A 22,729-nucleotide genomic window follows, 5' to 3' on the forward strand; every position below is an offset into this window, starting at 1 on the left:
GACCCGTTTAATAAACGGGTTAGGCGGGTGGGTCAACCCGCCAACCCGTCAACCCGACCCGCCAACCTGCCAACCCGATCCGTCAACCCGCCAACCCGACCCGCGAACCTGGAAACCCGTTTACCCGACCCAACCCATTTATTAAATGGGTTGGCGGGTCGTGTTGGGTTACCCGTTTATTAAACGGGTCGGGTTAGTGTTTGCCACAACCGACCCGTTTAATAAACGGGTCGGGTTCGGGTTGAGGTATGCTGACACGCCAACCCCCTACCCACGAATAGTGATGGGATTCCACATTTGAATCATGTTTTTCTGATAAAATATACAATTTTTTTTTAGGCTTGAATATTTATGAAATTTTTGAATAGTTGGTTTTCAAGATGGAAAAAACTATTTGCTTATGTGGTAATCAAACGATCAAGAGTTGATTTCTATGAAAATTAGGCATGTAAATAAATAAATAAAAAAGAATGGCGAACACAGGGCAGCTCCTCTGAATAAAGTATAAAAAAAAAGTCTTATTTGTTTCGCAATTTATATTTTTTTAAATGCAAATATTTTAAGAATCACCATGAAGAATATCAATCACAGTCTTATTTTTGGGTTTTATCATGTTGATTCAGTTGTTCTCAAGAAAATAGTGCGTTATAAAATAATGCTTATTGTGATTTTTATCCCGTTGATTCAATCTCCCAATGATGATTTTTATTGTGGCGCTAAAAATTGCAACCTTTTGTTCTTCCATTTTTTGAGCTTTTTTTTTTTAATATTTTCAGACGTTTTCATATATTTTTATTAATATATATGGTGGAGAATATTTGTCTTTTACAAAAACTTTTTGGTTTATAGCGGGGCTTTCTTTCACCAGAAATTCTTGATAATGATACATTGCTTCGGATCAAAGCCATGGATGGACCCCAGTAATTAGCAATGAAGAGCCTGCCATAGACCTGGTCCATAGCTGTCACATATCTCTGATATTTTTAAAATAACACGATTTTATCATGACACTTTCAAACACTTAACTTAATCTTCAAGATATCATAATATTTTAAACCTAATGTATACTTGGAAATTATCACCATATAAGTTAGAAATTTACAATTTTTAAAATTTTTGTTTTTATAAATATTCTTCCATATACATATTTTGTATTTTTATCTTGACATATACTTCTCTAAATACAAACTCATAAAATAGGCTTAGCAAGGTGAATATGAACAATAAGTACTTGGCCCAGCTCAATTGGATTCGTATAAGCTCCTTAGATAATAAGAATACATGTATTTTTTCATAATTCTATTTCTTCTAAGTCTAAAACAATGCATTTTTTTATAAACAAGTTAGCTCGAACTCGGCTTGGCTTGCCACAAGAATGAGTCAAGCTTAAACTGATGAGTTGTGGAGCCTGATTCATTTTTTTTTGGACTTATGTTTAGGACCCAATTTCCAATGGATTAGACCCGATTTGGTTAGGGTTAAGGTTGTCGCCCTTGCCATGTTTATATTCTTGCTTTTCTTTCTCAATCTTTTAACTGTTGGAAAAGAGTAATAAGATTTCTCTCTGGACGGTCATGACTTTTTTACTCTTTCTCGGATTTGAAGAGAGTTTTTTTCATGTAAATCTGTGTTCTTGTTTTTTGTTTGATCGTTCTTGTTCTTTGTTTCCTTTTGGTTGTTTCTTGATCATGGTTTTCCTAACCTAAACACTTCAAGCTCGTCTGATTTAAGCTTGTTTACCAGCCGTACCCACACATCATAGTAGAAGGGTCCAAGCGAATTGAAGGCAGTATATTTGGCCCCAAGGGTGGGTCCGTTACATTAAAAAAAGAAAAAAGAAAAAAAAAGTCGAGCATGCACAATTATGCTGTCATGTGCACAATGTCAAGGGTACTCACAGAAATAAATAAAAAGAACTTTGAGGCTACATAACCAAGTAGCCTCAAAGTTCATTTTCCTAAAAAAAATAAATATGTGCAGTGTTTGGATAAGCATTGACACAAACAGATGAACAAAATCAGACACAAGCAAGGAACGGATAGTGCCTGGAATCCCGGTTGGTGTAGTGTCATTTTAGGGCAACATCGAACTTGGCATTTCCATCAACTTAACGAAGCAGTGTGGTTCCTGAGTATGTGGGGGTGTGTCTCCCAGATTGGGGTTTTCATATATATATTAAAAAAATGGTAGGTGTAGGTGCTAAGGGTAGTCCTGTTTGCCTACTGTTTGCAGATGTCAGGGGTAGGGGTGTCAACGGGTCCACTTTACCAAGACCCAACCCAATCCAAACCAAACCCTATAGGGTCTGGTGATAAATAAAAAGACCTGATTAAGACCTGGGTCTGAACCCAAAGGTTCGATTAATATATGGATTCGGGTAAATGTGAAATTTTATACCAGGCCTGGGACTGACTCGAGAAACGATTAAGACCCATAATTTTTTAATGTAAAAATAATAAAAAAATATTATTTTATCGGGTATGGTCCGGGTCTGGTTCATGTAGTTCTCAAAAATCAGGTTGAAGTCTGGTTTCACTTGTGCCCGAATCAAACCCAACCCGTTGGCAACCCTAACTTAAGGGGTTGTGGCAATTTACTTTTGGAAATTTTTTTATTTAAGGGTTGTAATTGAAAAAGTGAGCCGCAGGTTTCTGAATTTCGTCCTGTTTTTCTAGAAACTTCCAAACAGAGGCCAACTTTTATAGTGGTGTATCAAATCATAAGTCAAGTTACAATCTCTCATAATAAAATGTCTCAAGTGTTTACCTTTTTTTCTTATGTGGAGGAATGAGTATTTTTTTCAATTTGAGAGAGCGACGTAAGGTCCTTATACTTGATAGTTCTCAAAAAACATATTAATTAATTTCAGGAACTTTAGAAAAATGAGACTCATTTTTTTACATTAAGGGCAAAAAAGGTTGGCCCCTAAATGAAAACTTTCTTATATTTTATTACCCTGATGACATGGGCCTTCACTTTGCTTTTTCTTTGAGGAATTGACACGCTGCTACTTAGATGGATGTTTCTAGAGCAGTCACTTTGCATGTGAAGAATTTAGAAAAACTTTACCCAGTTGGGCTTCATGTTATCCGTGGAAACACTCAAAACGTCCTTGTTACTTTAGGTTGCATCTTTTAAAGGTAAAATTTCAAGGCAACTCTGCCAACATGATAGAAGTTGTATGTGTGAGACATAGATAGTGTTTGGATGAAAGAGAGCTAGAGAAAAGAAAATGGAGAATCCAATGGAGTTAGAATTCTTGGTTTTCATTGGTTGATAAGAAATTAAAAAGTTGAAATAAAAAAACTGTGCTAATGCACATTTGTGTTCTAAGCTCCTTAGTTGAAACTCAGAGGAAGGTTTTTCTTTTTTTTACCAAAACTGATTTCATGGACAAATGAGCAGCAAGCTCAATCGACAATGCACAACAGAGCTCAACACACACTCAGGAACAAGACACACTTAACGTGGTTCGGTCTAAGCATACCTATATCCACAAACCTCTCTATATCTCTAAGATGTCTCTTGACATAGATGATGAGATATACATTAGGATTGTCATGCTTATCTTTGCCAACACAAATGCTTATCTTATGACTGGTCGGTTTGCTCTCATTTGAGCTCTTCTTTGGATCAGAGTCACTTGGATATGGGTGAGCTTTGGATCCACTGATGCCCTTAACATTCCACCTCAAGTATAACAGGTGCTCAAGAACGCTGAGCTTGTCCCGTAGCCAAACAAATCGATTTGCAGACAAAGCTTTGGTCATAATATCCACAAGTTGATCAATGGAGCAGATGTAGCCAACACCCAAGTGGTTTTTGATGACATGATCCCGAAAAAATAATAATCAATTTCAATGTGTTTGCTCATATTGTGAAAAACCAGATTTGAAGCCATGTAAGTAGCTCCAATATTTTCACACCGGAGAGTGAGAATGATGGTTGGGGCTGATTTCAAGATTTTTCAAAAGATACTTAAGCCATAAGATTTCTGCGATGGAGGATGCAAGAGCATGATACTTTGCTTCGATGCTGGAGTGAGATACAATATTTTGTTTTCAAGCAAACCAAGATACAAGAAAAGAATCAAGAAAAATGACATAACCCCCAATAGATTTTCTGTCATTAGGACTATCAGCCCAATTAGTATCAGAGAAAGCAGTGAGGTGGAGATCCAACAATTTCTTCATGATGAGCCCATGCTAGAGAGTGTGCTTTAAGTAGCAAAGGATATGTCTGCAAATTGCTAGCATTTGCAGTCAACAATGTGCCAAATTTATGTCCGGGGTACAGTTTAGACTCCACCTTACAAACTGCCCACTATTCATTTCTATCTAATTTCCTTGCACTCGGATATGAAGTATAGTAAACTTGTTGAGCTTGCGAGGCTAATATAAATGATTCAAATGTTTCAAACCTTGATTTATGATTCACCTTCACATTGCCTGATGCTTTGTTGACTCTTGTTGCTGTAGGATCAAACCAATGACACTTGAATAAAGTTACCCTATTATTTATGCCCAAGTAAGTCAACTCTATTATTTCTTCTATAACATCGTAGTAATCATGTTCATTTTCACTGTAGCTGCTACCCTTGACACACACGCCATGTATTGTATCTCTCACGGTGGAAAGACGACTAGCGGTGGAAGGACGACAATTGACAAGCGACAGGCGGGGGGCGACATCTGACGACGAAAGGATGACGACCGACGGGCGACAGGCTGGGGGCGAAGCGTGATGGCCGACGACGAAGGGGGACAAAATGAAATAGAGAAAGAGAAAAGAAAGGGGCTCGCATTAAGAATTTACGAGAAATTAGCGACGTATTTGCGACAAAAAACTTTCGTCGTCAATGCCGTCGTAAATTTGTGATGGAAAAAATGTGTTGCTCATCCGTTGCAAAATTACGACGGACTTTGAGACATAATTTATCCATCGCTAATCCGTCACAAATTAGCGACAGCATTGACGACATAATTTTTCCGTCGTAAATTCCGCAATTAATTCCAATTTTAAGGACGAATAGTTTTTTCTCGCTAATCCATCGCAAAGTTGCGATGAATTATTTATGTCGCAAATTTATATCACTAAACAACGTTTTTCTTGTAGTGTACCTGCTTTCACCAAATCAACCGATAGATTATTGAGATATGAAGTTATATGGTGTGTGGCAACATAATCAGGGTACCATGATCCATCGTCAAATGATGGGTATGGAGAGGCATGATATGCTTTAGGGTAAAAAAATTGACGTAAGGGCAGGATTTGACATAAGGGTAGAAAATTTGATACATTATATAAGCTGTTGATTTTTCAACCTTCTGAATATTGAGCATACACGTCAGATAATTATATAAGGGCTGATATCTACTAAATCAAACATGTAGGTCACATCTAAGGGTCAAATATTGAAAAATAAAGAAATTATAGTTTTTCACTGAGAGGTTTGGCAGTCACGAGAGTAGTAATTAGGCTACAGTCGACTTAGTGGAACGCAAATTTTCTTTTTCTTTTTTTTTTCTTTTTTATTAAATCTAACTTCATAGATCTGATCTGCAAGCTCCATTTAGTAGGAATCACTGAATTCGAGTTTTTCCAATGATGCAAAATCGACGTTTTAAGCACATCAAATTTGTTGACCCAAAAAATATTTTTTTGTCAAAATAAAAAATGTCAACCATGTTAGAACACATCTATAAGCTTAGATTCAATCAAAACAGCTTATATCATGAGATCCCAACTAAATTATAGGTATAACTGATTAAAGCATGTGTGTGTGTGTGGCTTCATCCTTAGTAATTGAAGTGTAAACTTGGTAGTTGGTACAAAGTATTTCTAAAAGTCATAATTAACTGCTGTTGTTTTTTATTTATCTGAGGTTGAGGTTGTGTTTAACGTTCTTTGTTTACTAAAATATGTGCTTTTGATTGAATTCTTTTGATAACACTAGATTTCTTTTCTTTCATTCCAAGCTTTTAGTATAATATAGATATAGACATATTCTTTTAAAAACCTGTCCCAATAGAAGAAAATTCGCATCTAATACTTGTTGTCCACTAACCTTATAAATCACATTTATAGAGTTTGATTTTGCAAGACACGCACCAAAACAAAAAAAAATCTGATCTACATCAAGTCTATACTCAAATTATGAAGAATAGACAAAAAAAAGATAAAAGGAATTATTTTCATTAAAGCGATATGTGATTACTAAAGCACATATGATATTTAATGCCCGTTAACCAAACTTGAGAAGCTCACCATGGGAGAGAAAAAAAGAATCATAAACACTTGGTTATTGGCACCCTCAATTGTGCATATAAAAGAACATTATTTACTTCTATAACAGATCATATGGTGGGTCACAAATTGAGAGAATTTACATACTCTGACTTATCATGAAATATTTTTTATAATTTTCTGGTAACATAGCTATGTAGTAATGTAATAAAAAGTTAGATAAGTACTTATAATTTATTCTTATTTTTATTGGTGTGTGAGATTAAGTCCATTGACATAAAATATCAAAAATATAAATAAATTCTTTCAGCTCAACAGAAACAGATGTGATTAAGGTGGATCCATGCATAATCTAATTCAATTGAGTTAACATCTGAGCCTACAAGAGCAAACTAAAACATGCAACTTCAACGAGGCATAACTTTGTTTTCTGATATTGGAAATCAACAAATTTTGTGCCATTGAAAAGCTTACTTCAAGGTCAACATATTAATAGAGTCATTTGCTACCATTTCTGGGCCTATTCAAGCGCGATTAGTGAGTCACACTGGATAGTTAAAATTATTTTACTCATCTTCTAATCTGAGAGGAGTTTTAAGATAGTTGCAAAACTATAGCGAATACAGTACATAAGCTTTCTACAAATATGGACTCATATAATTTCTCTACTTAACTTTCTGTTAACATTCTCCTTTTTAATTACGAAACATGGCTTCACTAGTATAAATAAGGATTCTATGTATAAAAAAATAAATATAAAGACTTTTTTTAGCTTAATAAAAATAAAATGTGCATAACACCGTACTTTTAATTCTCTAAGTATGAGCTTGTCCTTTAGTTTTTTTACTTTATATAGTATTTGATAAAAAAATTTCCTCTTATAATTTCAGACGTCTGATCAAAATGCACCATTTTTAGATAATTGTTCAAATTTTCAGTTGATCCTTTGAGCAAGCATTTGATAGTGGAATGTATGCATGCCTTATCAAGCATGTTACCAATATTCAAATTAGTTTATTCGGCAGGAGAAAATGCTAATCAGGATAAGGGTTTGAAAGAAGCTTCTTTCTTTAATGGTAAAACCAGAAGTGGTAGAGGAGATATTTTTCAATGAAGTGATGTCGGCAGATATCACATTGAATGTCATATATAATAAGTTTCTTGTGGCTTGTATTATCTCTTGCACGCACACGTGCCAAGTAGCATTCAATGCCCTCAACCAATAACTCAGATTATGTTACTTGAAGTCCTGACATCGGGCTCGTTCTGCCCCTTTAAAAATCTGTACAGGCTTTTCCGGTGATCCAAAATCAATGACTACGAAGGTATCAGTTTTTTTCAGATCATAAATTTTTTTTTTTCGAAACTCTAGAGCACACAGGAAATATATATATATATATATATATATATATATATATATATATATATATATATATATATATATATATATATATATATATATATATATATATATATATATATATATATATATATATATTGGCTACTAATGAAGGTATGAAACTAATGAGCTAGAAATCATAGGTTCGAGTTGTATTAACTCAATCTAACCACTTAAATGTGTTCAACATGGTTTGTTTGCTAAGGATCCAACCTTGGATCAGGATTTTCTGATGTAAAAGTGTGATCTTTTGAGTTGTACATTATGGGCCATTGATTTTTGGATCCCTTTAAAACCCAAATTACTTGTCATAATGACATGATTCAAAACATGTTTCTTACTAAACAAACCATGTAGATCACATCCTTAACATTTGATCTAAAAAAACTTGAAATTTTTTTGAAGAAAAAAGTGATTTGTACTCATTTGTTTTGTACCTTTATTAGGAGTCAATATATATAGAATCACTAGAATACAAGAACAGAAAATATGTGAACTAACCTGTGAACCATAATTTTCATGGATTTTTCTTCTTTTCTCTTGAATTTGAACCTACAAATGTCATCTACAGGCTTGGTTTTATAAGAACTTGCTCTTGAATTATTTGATTTTAATGCATAAACAAATTTTTTTTAAGGCCTTAAAATCAATGGCTCATAATCTTCATAAATATTCAAACATTCAAAAATCTTATTTTTTCATTGAAAATACATGATCCAATGGTTATTCCTAGCAAATTTACCATGCCAAGCACATCCACATTGTTGGATTTAGAAAAAAAGTATTGAAAATGCTGATATTTTTAGTTCTCATATTCTAGTCTCTATATGTGTATATATATAGGAAAACTGAAATATGTAAACTAGTATGAACTAAGATTTTCATAGGGTTTTCTATTTTTTCTAAAATTTCACCATATATATATATATATATGTTAAATGGACAAGCTAGTTCTTATAGGTTAAATGGCTCGATATGGTACTAAGTTAAGCAAATGATATGTTTAAATGGAGTTTGTAGGTGAAGTTATAGAAAAGCCTTAAGCAATGTTATCAGTATCTGAATCTTTAGGTCAGGTGAATCGGCCCATACCAATTCAAATCGGTCAAAAAATAATAAAAAATATTACATGTCAATTAAAATGTACAGTACAAGGATGCAGATCAATATCACTGTTATTGCCCTATTTTTTGCTGACAAGTCGTTAAAAAAAATTGGCCTTTGTTGAGTAATAATGATGACATTTATAGCTCACCGCTAAAGGATGATCCAACACCAGCGATGAATCTCGTCGAAACTGAAAATACCATTAACGATGTGATAATCTTTAACGGCGAGATAGGATACACTATAAGAAAAATGTTAATCAACGACAAATTTTTTTATCACAAATTTACGACAGATTAGCTAGAGAAAACTAGCCATCGCCAAAATTGGAATTAGCGATGGAGTTTGAGACAAAAATTTTCTGTCGCAAAATCCATCGCTAACTAGCGACAAAAAAATCGGCTCAAACTCTGTCGCAACTTCGCGATGGATGAGCGACAAAATTTGTCCGTCGCTAATTGGTGACAAAATATTTTCATTGCTAATTAGTGACAGAATGTTTCCATCGCTACTTTTTTATTTAAACCACAATTTTTTTTTCACCCCCTTCACACTTTTTCCCCTTTCACTATACGCAGTCGCCCCCGAGCCTTTCTCTTCTTCTCCTTTCTCCTTGGTTGAGCCCCATCCACTCCCTGATCCAGGAAGCGTAGGTGACCTTGGCAGAAGATGGAAACTTGGTCTTCTGTCAGTCCTCGAGGTTGTTCTCGGTGACTGCCCGCCGGTCTGTGGCTTCCCAAGTTCTGTCGTAGGGCAATTTTCCGAAGAGGGGAAGCCCCATCACCGCGAGATCTTCGAGAGTGATGGTCTTCTCCCCCCATGGAAACACGAAGTTGTTGGTCTCCCACGACCATAGATCCATGAGCGCCAGGTGCACGTCCTTCTGCCGCTTTATCTCCCCGAGAGACCCCTTGAGTGCGCCGTAGACACCCACCCTCTTCCACCCATCGCCAAAGTGCGGCTTCAGGCGGTTGAACCACGAGTAGACCTCCGGCAAGAGTTTGATGGCGCCAGGCTTCTTGAACCTCAACGCCCATTTGGCCCTCCCGGTCTTGAGCTCGTCTTCGAGGAGAGTCATCGGTGTCAAAACCGCGCATCCTCCTTCGAGCTCCGAAACAGTGGACAACAACAACTTGGCTTCATCCTCTCGAACCTCAACCACCGCCCTAAGCTTCGCATCGATGGCGACCATGGTCGTGCTCACGGCCATCATGCACGAGTCTATCTTGGGCTTGGGCTCTGTGAGTGGGTGAGGGTTCGCCATTGCTCCTCTAAAATGCCATGATGCCTGAACACGAACACGACATGGGAGTTGTGAGAGAAGGGGCGATGAGGCTCGGCCAAAAGCAAGTAGTAAGGGAATTGGTAAAGTAGGCAACGACCACATGACCCAGTGTCGGGCGTGCGAGTCGAGTCGCTTGATGATCCGGAGGAGGAGGTGGGGGAATAGGATGCATGTGAGCAAAGCAGTAATGTCTGTCTGCAGTTATCAACACACTTGTGAAAGATATTGGTAAACCCCCAAATTGACTATAATTAGATGTGTTTGGTGACTTAGGTTTCTTTTCATAAAATGAGGAAGAAGAAGAAGAAAGAGAGGAGAATGGTAGGAAACAATAGAGAAAGGAAGAGTAAAGAAAAAATGTAAGGATGAAAAAAATGTACTAGAGGGTTGTTTTCTTTCCTTTTAGACTATTGTAAACATAGAACTTTCACGTATTTTCTTGATTCATATCATGTTTAATTCTAGTTTTTCAATGATAGTCTCTGTTTTGAGCCAATCATTAGCAGGTAGCTTAAGCAATTATAAGTTTGACATTTTTGTCCAAATTGTTGTCATTGCAAGTTTGTATTTGAGGGCACAATGTTGTTTTGTTTATATTCTCTTGCCAATACTTCGTGAGTGCTGCTTCTTACACAAGTTTCTGAGAGCTTTGAGAAAGCTCTTTATTTGTTGATAGGTATACAAATTTTCTATTTTCTTTCCAAAATTTTCAGTTTATTGGATATATGATGTAGACTTATGAAGGAATAATTGTTCTATCATTGTTTTATTTATTTTCTTTATTCATCATCTTTTAGCAGATGATGGTTGAATGTTTATTGGTTTAATATCTGTACCATGTCAACTTTATGTGTTGAGTGTTTTTGTTGTTTTTGTTAAAGATGAACATGAAACTCATCTAACAAGTTGGCAATGCAACTTAATAGATAAGGAAAGAGATATCTCTGCTGAACTAAAATGGGTTCGCAGCTTTTTGTGAACTAATGGATTGGTAGGGCTTCTTTGGTTGAGCTATATGTACGAAAATTTTACTGGACACCGCCACCATGTAGTTAAGACATCAGCTGATTGTGGACGTCCTAATCATCCATGGGCCATATAACCCCAATATGGTGGTTTAGTCTTAACCGATCTCTTCAATGAACAATTAAATATATGCTCAATGTATACATATGTGTTTTTTAATGGTTGTTTGAAGCATCCTAAAGAAAATAAACACTGAAATGTCTTAACTAATCAATGATGTAGGAGTTCACAGTTCCATTGTTGGGAAAGATAACCGACCTCAAGAATCTGATGACAATTAGATTGGATGCATGTGAGCTATTCCCAGCAACACTCAAAATCATAAGCGGGAATTGTCGGGGTCTCAATGAGATAGGGTTGAGCAAATGCTCTAGTGTAACAGATGAAGGATTTACTAGTCTTGCTAAAAACTGTAAGTAATAGATAGTGCTGGACATCACTTGCTGCCACCAACTCACGAATACTTCTCTTGTTGCCATTGTCTCTACTTGTAATTACCTGAAGTGCCTTAAGATGGAGTCCTGCAGTTTGTTCACAGAGAAGGGTCTAGAGAGAATTGGAACAGAGTGCTCCTTACTCCAAGAATTTGACCTCACCGACTGTAACGTAGATGATGCAAAGCTCATGCATACTTCTAAATGCATAGAACTGCATATTCTAAAACTGGGGCTCTGCATCAATATTTCCAATAAAGGGATCACCTATATTGGTTCAAACTGCAAGGAGCTGTGAGAACTCGATCTTTATAGGTAAATTTGAATAGAATATCCACTACACAATTATGCAACCTCCTCTCATTGTGGATATCAGAAACCTCATGGTTGTTATTTTTGCATTTTTTGTCAGGTGTGTAGGAATTGGTGATGATGGTTTAGCGGCATTGGCAATTGCATGTAGGAAACTCAAGAGGATCAACATCTCCTACTACACAGTGATTACAAATATGGGAATGAAATATATTGGCAATCTAGAATAACTTTGGGAGCTTGAAATGAGAGGACTGATAAAGGTGACATGCTTGTAATTGGAGGATTGGCATGTTCATGAAAGTTTGATGAAGTTAAGGTAATTCTTCTTCATTTTTCCCTGTCATATGCTAAATGGTGGGGTGTCTATGACCATGTTTGAAGTGTTGCGTGGTGATTTCATTGCTTCCCCTTAAACTTTTGCATTATAAGCATCAGACAGAAAGTAGCTACTGATGTTATTATTCTGCATGATTTGACAAGTGGCAAATTTTGCTTCCTTGCTTTAAGGCAAAATCAGTTGGAAGCAGATTTTCTGAAATATGGCTCTAAACAGAAAAAATCCAAGTAAAAATGTAGGTGGACCCATGTCAAAATCTGACCAGATCGTATGTGAAAGGATGTTTCAGTTACATATGATCAGATCCTACAATGATCAAAATGAACAAAAAAAAATTTAAATGCAGAAAGATATGTACAAAAGAAAAATTGACCACATATTTGACAAAAGCTTCATAGCCAAGTCTATGCATTGTATTATATATAAAGTACAGTCTCTACATATTAATATTTTTCATTAAAAAGGTATGAGTGTTTTTTTCTTTTTTCATTCAGATATAGGGATTCCGGCTTAGTAGTGAAATGTTGAATATCAACAGATCACAGACAAAAACCCACAATACATTCCGGCTTTGATTTTTTTTCCATTTCTTTAATTTTTAACATACTGATTTTGGATTTATATTCAGGAAAAGGTCCAACTCTTATCACTTGAAGCAATACATCAGTTGCATATCTTTAATTTTGTGCTGGCTATTGTCCATGTTATTTTCAGTGTTCTTACCATGCTTCTGGGAGGTGCTAAGGTATCTAAAATAGGTGTTTCTTTTTTTTTTATTCATATGTACCAAATATCTTAATTTGGCTATAACAAAAATCAAGTTGTTGTTTTATGTTCCCATAACTAATGAATATTGTGGAGAAATAATGGTTAGTATAATCATCTATCATTGACATTTATAAGCTTTCTTTGCTAGATACGTCAATGGAAACATTGAGAAGATTCAATTGCAAATGATAAGTACAATATGGAAGAGGGTTTGTGCCAGCATTATCAAATTTTTGTTTCTTTACATGAAAGCTTTTTTTTTTATGCAATTAGGAATCAAGGAATATCTGCCTACTCCAATTTCTTATATGTTGTTTAAGTGAAAGTTGATGAGTTGTGGACCCTGATTCAATGTTTTTTCCCTTACTAGAGGGGGGGGGGGGTCCAATTTCTTATACGCTATTTTGGTACATATGAATAATATCTGTAGTTATATTTCAAACAAATTTTTTATTTTTTTTTTAAATTTTGCGATGGATTAGCGATGTCGCTAATATTTGGTTTTGTGATAGAATGTAATCCGTTGCTATTTTAACGATGAATTAGCGACAGATTACATTCCATCGCAAAACCAAATCTATGCTTGTTTAGTGATGGATTATATTCGTCGCTAATTAGCGACGGATTAGCAACATATCAATTCTGTCGCTATTTAGCGACCAGGATTATGCGACGAACGCTATCCATCGCCAATTCATCGCTAAACACATTTAGCGACGAATAACGTCCATCACTAATCCGCATTTTTCTTGTAGTGACATAACAACGAGACAAGGATCTCATCGTTATAGGGTATAAACCTAAAAACAAAAAAATTAATGGATGTCACCTTGTTTGTTCTAGGCCGATTTGCGTATTTGTGGTCTTGAGGGCAATAAAGATACCACTTGAGATCTCTGCTCTGAAGACAAGATTTCCTTGCACCATTTTGTAAAAATACATCAATTAATGATAAAATTACCAAATCAACAACTTTTGGAAACAAAATATAGAAGGCCACAGAAAACATATAGGCCTCAGTCTGCTCTTTCTTTGTAAATACGAGGTACAAAAGGAAATGGCAGCAGGCAGAAGTAACAGGCGTTCTCTTGGCTTTCACTAAAACCTTATTCCAATTCTTTCATCACATTCTTCAAAAACCAAATCAACAAATGACACGTAGTGGTGAAGTATAAAGCCAAATGAAATTGAAACTTTCACTAAGCATATGTCGGCCATTTTTCAAGCACCCATATGTGTTTCTGTGATAACAATACATAATACTCTGCTCATAGATATGTCACAGAATGCCTTTATTTCCGGGAAATCATAGAGAAGCATAAAGCCAAAAGGCAGGATATTGGGATATACAGTATAGCTCAAGCATAGCAAAAGAATTTTAGCTAGCATTTTGGTGGTTTTTAGTGTCTATTCACCCAGGACCAAACAAAAGTAATGGTTTGCAAATACCAAAACAAAGGGACATATTTAAAAAAATAAACATTTAGCAACAGTAGTTCCCACTTCAATATTGTTCATATTGAAAAACATAGGTCAACTTTAAAGGAAAACTAACCATTAATAAGATGCTTATCACTTGAGTCTTGGACAAAGGTACTCTTGGCAAAGTTCAATAAAGAATGGAAAACCTACTGCAACTGATTCCGCGCTTACACACACACACATATATATAAAGTGAATATAAGTAATGAGAACGGTGATGGGATCAAGCTCACCTTGTCCGTGCCTTCCCCCACTAAAGGATGCACAACCACAATAGCTAAGCTTGACTCTATTCCAGTTGAAAAAGTCTGAGTATCAACAAGCAAGCATCTTGAGGATTTATCCCAAGAGAACAATAAAAAATTCAAGTGTTCCAGATACTGTAGGATATCTTACTTCCAACTCAGAGAATAAGAAAAATGAGAACATGGTAAGCAAAATTTCAACAAACCAGAACAATAAAACATTCAAGTATTCCATATACATCAGGATATCTTAAATCCAACTAAGAAAAAGGAAATGAAAACATAGTAAGGAAAATTTCCAATCGACCTTTTTTCCTGGAGTAGAAACAATTCTGATCTGTTTTCCTGGACCTTAAATATAGCTATTGAAGTGTTTTAATGACAATATCTAACGGCTAGTGAATCTTTCCGTTGTGCATATATCTTTAACAATGAGATGTGTCTAGGGAATATCCAGTTCGTCGTTATTGATGAAGCTAATACGAGCGAGATTAATTGACGTAGTAGAGTAATAGCGGAGATATTCATGGCTTGCCATTATTGATGAAGCTAATAGCAGAGACAAAATTTTTACCATTATTGCCTTGTCAATAGCGGTGAGATTTCTTCTCGCTGAAAAAGAGTCGCTGCTATCGACCCTCATCCTTGTAGTGGTATCACGTGTTAAAGCTATTAAAATAATTAAAAATTAATTAAAGTTATTTTTACATTGTTAAAAAATAGTCTATTCCGATCAATATTGTATCAATTTTTTGGCGATACGATACCTATCGGCTCATTCAGGCCAATACTGACAACACTGGTCTTAAGTGCTTCACTTTATGGTTGTAGTTTCATTAGAACCTGACAATAATCTAATTCAAATCAAAGATGAAAAAGACTATGGTTTGGGAATGTTCCCCTGACCCCCTTATTCCATTTGGAGATAAAGCTCCCAATGATGTTGCCCCATAGATAGGTGCTTTTACAAGTATGGGGATTTCCAAGGATCCTTTATGGCTTTTTATGGCATCTAATTGCACTTACATATCTATATTAGTAACTCTTCCTATGAACCATTTATGGAATAAAAGCAAGCCCACCCCTTAAAAGGAGATGCAAGAACATTTCAAATGAGTGCCTATCTGGTCGGAGCGACCTCTGATGGTAATACATTAGTTCTCGCTCTGATACCGTTTATCCACATGATGAATGGCAACCCAAATACCATTGATTTGTGCTTCTAAAGTTTGCAAAATGAACGGCTTAAAAAACTGTTCAAAAGATGGTGTTTAGGGGATGCTGCTCATCGCGTGATCAATCAATTTTAAGGGTTGAACAATGTCACAATTTTTTTTTGAAAAAAGGGTTTCATTAAAAAGAAAAGGGTGATGAGGAGTCACCCGCGACGAGAAGGGCGGAAACAATGGAGACATGACTACGTGCCATTACATGACATACTTTGAGTGTGATTCTGCACCTGGCTGCCCTCAATCTGTTTTTGGGCCCCATGACTAACAGACTGTCAGCCAAAGATGGAGGGCATCCAGGTGCAGAGGCACACTCAAAGTGTTCCATGAGATGGCACCTGATCCTGACTAGAAACAATGCCCCAAACTTTGATGTCTGAAATGTGCATCTAAACCAATAAGAAAGTATCTTCAATTTCTCATTGAGTTTTACACCGTGGACACAAAAACGAGGCCACGACTCTAAACCTCTAATGCATGCAATCTGCGTTTGTACATATAATATAGTAGAAAACACCATTTTTAAAAACTTTTTGTTCAATCTAACTACATTGTTTCTTTAGTCGAAAATAGGTTTTAGATCATGTATTTGCTACATGTAAGTAGGTTTTCTCAAGGCATAAAAAACTCTACTGCTCACAATCTGCCAATTTTTCAAGAATTCTAACATATTTTATGTAAAAAAAATTATCTGAAATGCATGTTAAACACATCTATGAGGTCAAATTAAGTGGATGAAACTTGCATCTATGAGTTTCAACTTGATTATACATACTCTAGACTAGCAAATATATATAGGTTCCAATTTGATCATGTATTTGTTACATGTAAAACTTCTCAAGGCTTTAAAAATCTACGGCTCACAATGTGCCAAAATTTCAAGAATTACAACATATTTTGTGTCGAAAAAAATATAATCCAAAGTGTGTTTCCTAGAAAAAATGCATGTTGAACAAATCTGTGAGGTCAAATTAAGTGGATGCAACTTGCATCTATGAGTTGCAACTTGATTATACATACTGTAGACAATAGAAAATATATAGGGCCATTAGAATATGAGAACTACTATGCAAATTAAGCATTTTGAACACTTTTTCTGCAAATCTGATTATACAAATGGGTTTGGCATGGTGTTTGCTAGAAATTGTCTATTGGATAATGTATTTTCAATGAAAAATTTGATATTTGGATCCTTGAATATTTGATTTTAAAGCCTAAAAAAATCTTGCTTTTGCAAATAATAGGATGATTCAAGAACTGACCCCTATAAAACCAAGCACACATATAACATTCATATAGCTGTATTTAAGGAAAAAAAACCCATGAAAATTGCAATTCACAAGCTAGTTCTTATATGTTAAATGCTAAATGGGTAAACTAGATCATGTTTTTTGAATGAAAAATATGAGCAAGTTCAATATTTATGAAAATTGTACATTGTCCATTTTTAAATCTTATATATAAAAACTAGCCACATGTTAGCATCAGATTATCCAAGAGTTCATTCATATAAAATCAAACATGTAGAACATATCTGCAAGGTCAGATTTGAGAGTCATGAAAAAACCCTTCAGAAGCCTTGTAAGGTAGCATTAGGCGCAAATAGAAGTAGGCTGCTAACCCTTACTCATATATAGTAGTGGGGAGTAGCTGCTTACCCAAGTAAGGAACCTACAATGAGAGAAAAGGTTTTTTTGGGGTGTTTCTCAAATTTGACCCCGTAGATGCATTTGACACAATCAATTTACTAGAAAACAACACTTGAATTGTGTTATTTTTTTATAAAAAATGTGAAATTTTAAGCTTGAATATTTATAAAATCATAAACAATTGATTTTCAAGCCTTATGAAAACCTACTCATGTACCAAAATTGGACAATCCAAGAGTCTATTCCTATTAAATCAAGCATGTAGAACACATCTACACGATTAAATTGGTAAAAAACATGAAAAAAACTTCAAAAACCCAATAGGCTGGTGGGAGGCGTAGACTGGAGTACATATAATACCCATAAACTTTATAATTTTTTTAATTAAATAAAAAGTTTTTTTTGGCAATTGTTCTAGCATTTAGTATGATTTATAATAAATCACCATTTTTGGTGAATTATATTGGCAATTATTTATAGATTTTATTTAATTGTCAATTATTTATTGATGATATTTAATTAATATTTATTTAATTTAATTGTCAAATTTATTTAAGGATTTAAGAGAGAGGACAGATCTAAATTATTATCCAATTATAGATTTAAAATGTTAAAGTAGTATTTGGGTTTAGAACTGAGAGATGATCCAAGAAATTTAACCCACATAGTTTTGATTTTAAAATATCCAATTGAACTATCACACTGGGATATATTAGATCTTAAAACTAATCAGGTTTAGATCTTGGAGAAGATCCAAGAGAGTAAACCTACATGGTTTGATATTGGATCCATTTGGGGGACCCGATCCAATTATAAAATAAACCGATTTTGAACCCAGTAGATCTTGAAGTCATTTGGGTTTGGATCTTAGCAAGGATTTGAGTGGTTTTGGACCCGGTGTAAGTAAAACCACATTGCGGATCCTTGTTTGGATTATTATTTGGATCTTGTAAGTGATGTAGGTATTGGATTGAGTTTAGGTCCAAGGATCTAAATGTATTTTACCAAAACCCAAAACATCAAATCCCTTGATTCCCTTAACAACCCACTTTATTTCCTCTATTTTCCTCACTAACCACCCCACTTTATCTCAACAAGACAAAGCAGATTGGCTCTGCGAAATTCTCTAATTTTGTCCAGGGAGTGAGTTATGTCTCTTTGATTGTTTGAGCATATTTTTCTGAGGATATATATGTCATAAGTATAATTGGCTTTGTAAATTTTGTTTATTTTGCATTTCGGGTTAATACGATAAATTTACATAAAACACCTCTTAGTTTTATATAATTTTTTTTGGAAAAATTATGGATCTTACATTATTACTCTCTTAAAAGAATTTCGTTCTCGAAATTCTATCGTGAGTACTACGTGAATAGCTCAGAATGTTTCTCTTGTATATCGGATTGACAATGCTATATATCAGCAACAAGACTAACTAGGCATGATGTTTTTTTCACTAGTATGTCAACGTATCCATCCAAGTCGGATATTAGATAAACAATTATGCAATTATTTACAAGGTGCCTAAGTAGGCGTGGTGTGTCATTCACCTAGTTTGTTATTACATTTGTTTCAATCATAACCTTATATCACGATCTATAACTAATGAGGGTATGCTTCTCTTATTTGAGTTTAGTATTAAATCGTGCTATAAGAATGGCAACAATGTTGAATATATAGTCTTCCAACTAGCTATCAATCGTAGTCATTCTATGTAACTGTTTCATATAACCTGATCATTCTCATAAAGATTTTTCCTTATTAGAACAAGTCTTTCATCAGATTATCTGGTCTTGAAAATGTACCTCCTCACAAGCTCATCCTCGTCGAACTTACCTAATATTGAAACAATACATTCTTACAGAATCATCCTATCCAAGCTACTGGTATTGGACATGTACACTCGTATAGAGTCTCTTAGGACTGCCTGGTCATGAAGTTGTACATCTTCACAGACTCATCCTAACTGGACTATCCGATATTGGATATCTAAAACCTCACAGGGTTCTCTTCTTGGGAACAATTTCTCAACAATTTATGGACTTTATTAAGTGACTTCTAGTGTCATAATTGTACAAATACAATTATCCACTCATAGAGCCAATGGCCACCAATTTGGGTACAAGCACGTATAAATTCAATTGATAAGTCACAAGATTATCGACTATCATTTTGAGGCAAAAATACATATCTATTCAGATGACCATACACAAAGTCATGGTCTACCTGTCTGGACTCGAGCATTCAATTGATCATGTATTATTTTCTGGTTGCTTTCTGCCTAACACAACTTCTACCTAACACAACTTCTACCTAACACAACTTCTACCTATTAAGGGTATTTGAATTCTTCAATAAGGTCGCTATTTGCAAGTTGTTTGGTTGATACAACATAAATACAACCCTTCACAGGTTTTTGCTATATCTTTGGTGATGGCGGCCGCTGGAATGAAGGATGTTGTTGTATTTGTTGGGAGGGTACTGCAGATCCCGTATTTCTCCATTGATTGTCTGAGGCCTTATTGTGATATTCTCTTATACGATGGCCTTGCTTGCCGCATTATAGACAATCACTTGTATCACGAGAATAGGCCTGTCTAGGGTGATGTGCGCTCTACCTCGAGCAACTAAAATTAAACTATTGGTAGGGCTGAATGGCTTTCTTCATCTGTGGTGGCCCCTCGGCCGGTTGAGCGAAGTGCTTTCTTTAGAACTCTCAGGAAAAGGTGGTCATGACTCTTGCCCACCAAGGAACGTTCTCTTATTGTTCTCGTCATTTGTTGTTGGTCTCTTTCCTGCGATCATTTTGGATCATTCTTAGTCCCTATTTATCTTTGAAGTTGCCGCTACAGTAGCTTGAAACATTTGGGGCATGCTCATTATTATGCGAGACCATAACCCTTCTCGCAACCCATGGATATATTTGTCGGTTCTCTCCTAGTCAGTCTCAAACAACTTGTAGTAGTACCACTTAAGGTTTTGAAATTTAATAGTATAGTCGATGAGACTCATACCAACTTTTTTCAATTCCAAAAACTTGATCTTTTTTTAATTTCTAGAGTGTATGGGAAAGTAGTTAAGGCCCTTTGAAAATCACCCCAAGGGATAACCTCGTATTTTGAAAACTAAATAATTTTGGTGGTGTCCCACCACTTTTGTGCGTTGTCTATTAATCGGTATGTGTCGATATTTGTTTTTCGTTCCTCTTGCACTCCTAGTACTTGAAACACACTCAATTTTCTCGATTAAGCTTTCTGCGAGTTCAGAGTCGGCTTTGCTAGCAAAGAATGATAGTTCTAACTTGAGAAAATTTTCATAAGTGAGTCCTCCAACGTTCTCATTATGAGGCAGAACCATTTTCTTGTTTCACGAATGGCGGTGACTAGATTGTTGAGGGTTTTAAAGAAAAACTCTGAGTGTGGGACTCCTCGCTCGACATGGTTCTCCTCATCTTAGGAGTCATTAATCTATTCACACATAATTAACGTAATTTAGTTTCTTTGTTTGTATGTAAGGAAGCAAAAAATTTACTTTGTACATATATTACAAGGCAAGCAAACACATATCGCTGTAGCCCCTCGAGTTATGATTTGTAATCTATATTTGACAAAATATTTTTTTGAAGTTAGAATATTGAAGGTAATACTTACAGTGTGATATGGCAAGCATGATGGATCTCAAACAAGGTTTAACGGACTTAGGCTCTGATACCAATTCTGTAACACCCTAGATTTTAAAAATAAAACTTTATCCAAACTTCATGTATTTTTTTCTTTACAGCAAAATTTAAAAAAAAAATTAACAACAGAAATAGATGATAGTTCATCGTCAGTTTTAGAAAATGTTGGGCAAGTGACAAGTATGTGGTAGTCATTTATTGTTCACCAAAATATTTCATTTAAGCAAACAAAAAATAAGTTATTTATTATAAACAATACTTCTTGGTAAAGCAGTACTAGATAAAATTGGGTTTGTAAATGAAATATCCAATATAGTCTTAAGAAACCCTAGATCTCGATGCTGCTCTGCTTTGTATATCACAATGCAAGTTCAGTACTTGTATCACCCATAAAACGGGGACAGAACCATTTTGAGTCTGGTAGAAAAGCATTCTAATTCTAACAAGTATAATACTTTGAATACATGAAAAGTCACTTCAGGGCCGCAACTGAAACAAAAGTCCCTTGCCTGATACAAAGCTCAAGTCTCCACGACTTAGCGTATCAATATCCCATGAATCAAAGCAAGAGCTCATCGAGCTTAGCTTATTCATGCAAATACAATTTGAGTCCCTTGCCAGATCGGTCCAATAGTGTACCAATATCAATATCTTACATAAGGTGATGCATGAGTAATACTAATGCATATTCATTTATTCATTCATCGGTGTACCTATAGTTAATGCATTGTTTCAATATTAATCATTCACCTATTGGTATATGGGAGAAGCTTGACTTTGGCATCAACGAAACTATCTAATGGTTTATTATGTTATGTATTTTTATATACCACAGAGGCCTGATGACCCTGTCTACAGTGGGACAACAATTTTCATGCCAGGATAAACCCTACTGGGCTGGTTCAGATGCATCCTTCTACTGTAGTAGCGAGATTCAATCCCTAGATCTTAAGGATAACCTGGCCTCCTAATATCCGAGTGATGAGAGATCACCTAAACTCTTTGTTTCATGACATACATGTCACTCAAGGTGGCACCATCATCGTCTGCCTCGATTAGCATAAAGTCCTAAAGGAGTTCAATGATAAAATCTTTCTTATTAGGATGTTGAGTGCCATATAGGCAATCTAGTTTATTCTACATGAAGGAAATATGAACCCAACCTCACTCAGTTTTCTGATGCACGGGCCAGTTCTCTTGTGATCTAGGGATACCTTTATGTTTTGTTCATATGCACGCAAACATTGCTCTTGGCATCTACGACTTCATGAGCACTCCACCTCTTGTGGGTGGATAACCCACTCTTGCACAACAACGCTTATGAGTGTTATTGTAATATAGTGTTTCACAAAGACATATACAGACAAGGATCACTTTGGATCGACTACTTTGGCTACTTAGTCGCATCGAGCACTGGCTTAACAAGGCACAACAACTACTGTGAAGCATCAGCCCTTACGAGTACGATGCTCTTGAAGGCGAAAATTGAATGAGCCATTCAGGTAGGGTTTCAACAACAAGGGAATCA

This window comes from Nuphar pumila, chromosome 15 (assembly GCF_984573655.1).
Source record: "Nuphar pumila chromosome 15, dmNupPumi1.hap1.1, whole genome shotgun sequence".
NCBI classification, from domain to species: Eukaryota; Viridiplantae; Streptophyta; class Magnoliopsida; order Nymphaeales; family Nymphaeaceae; genus Nuphar; species Nuphar pumila.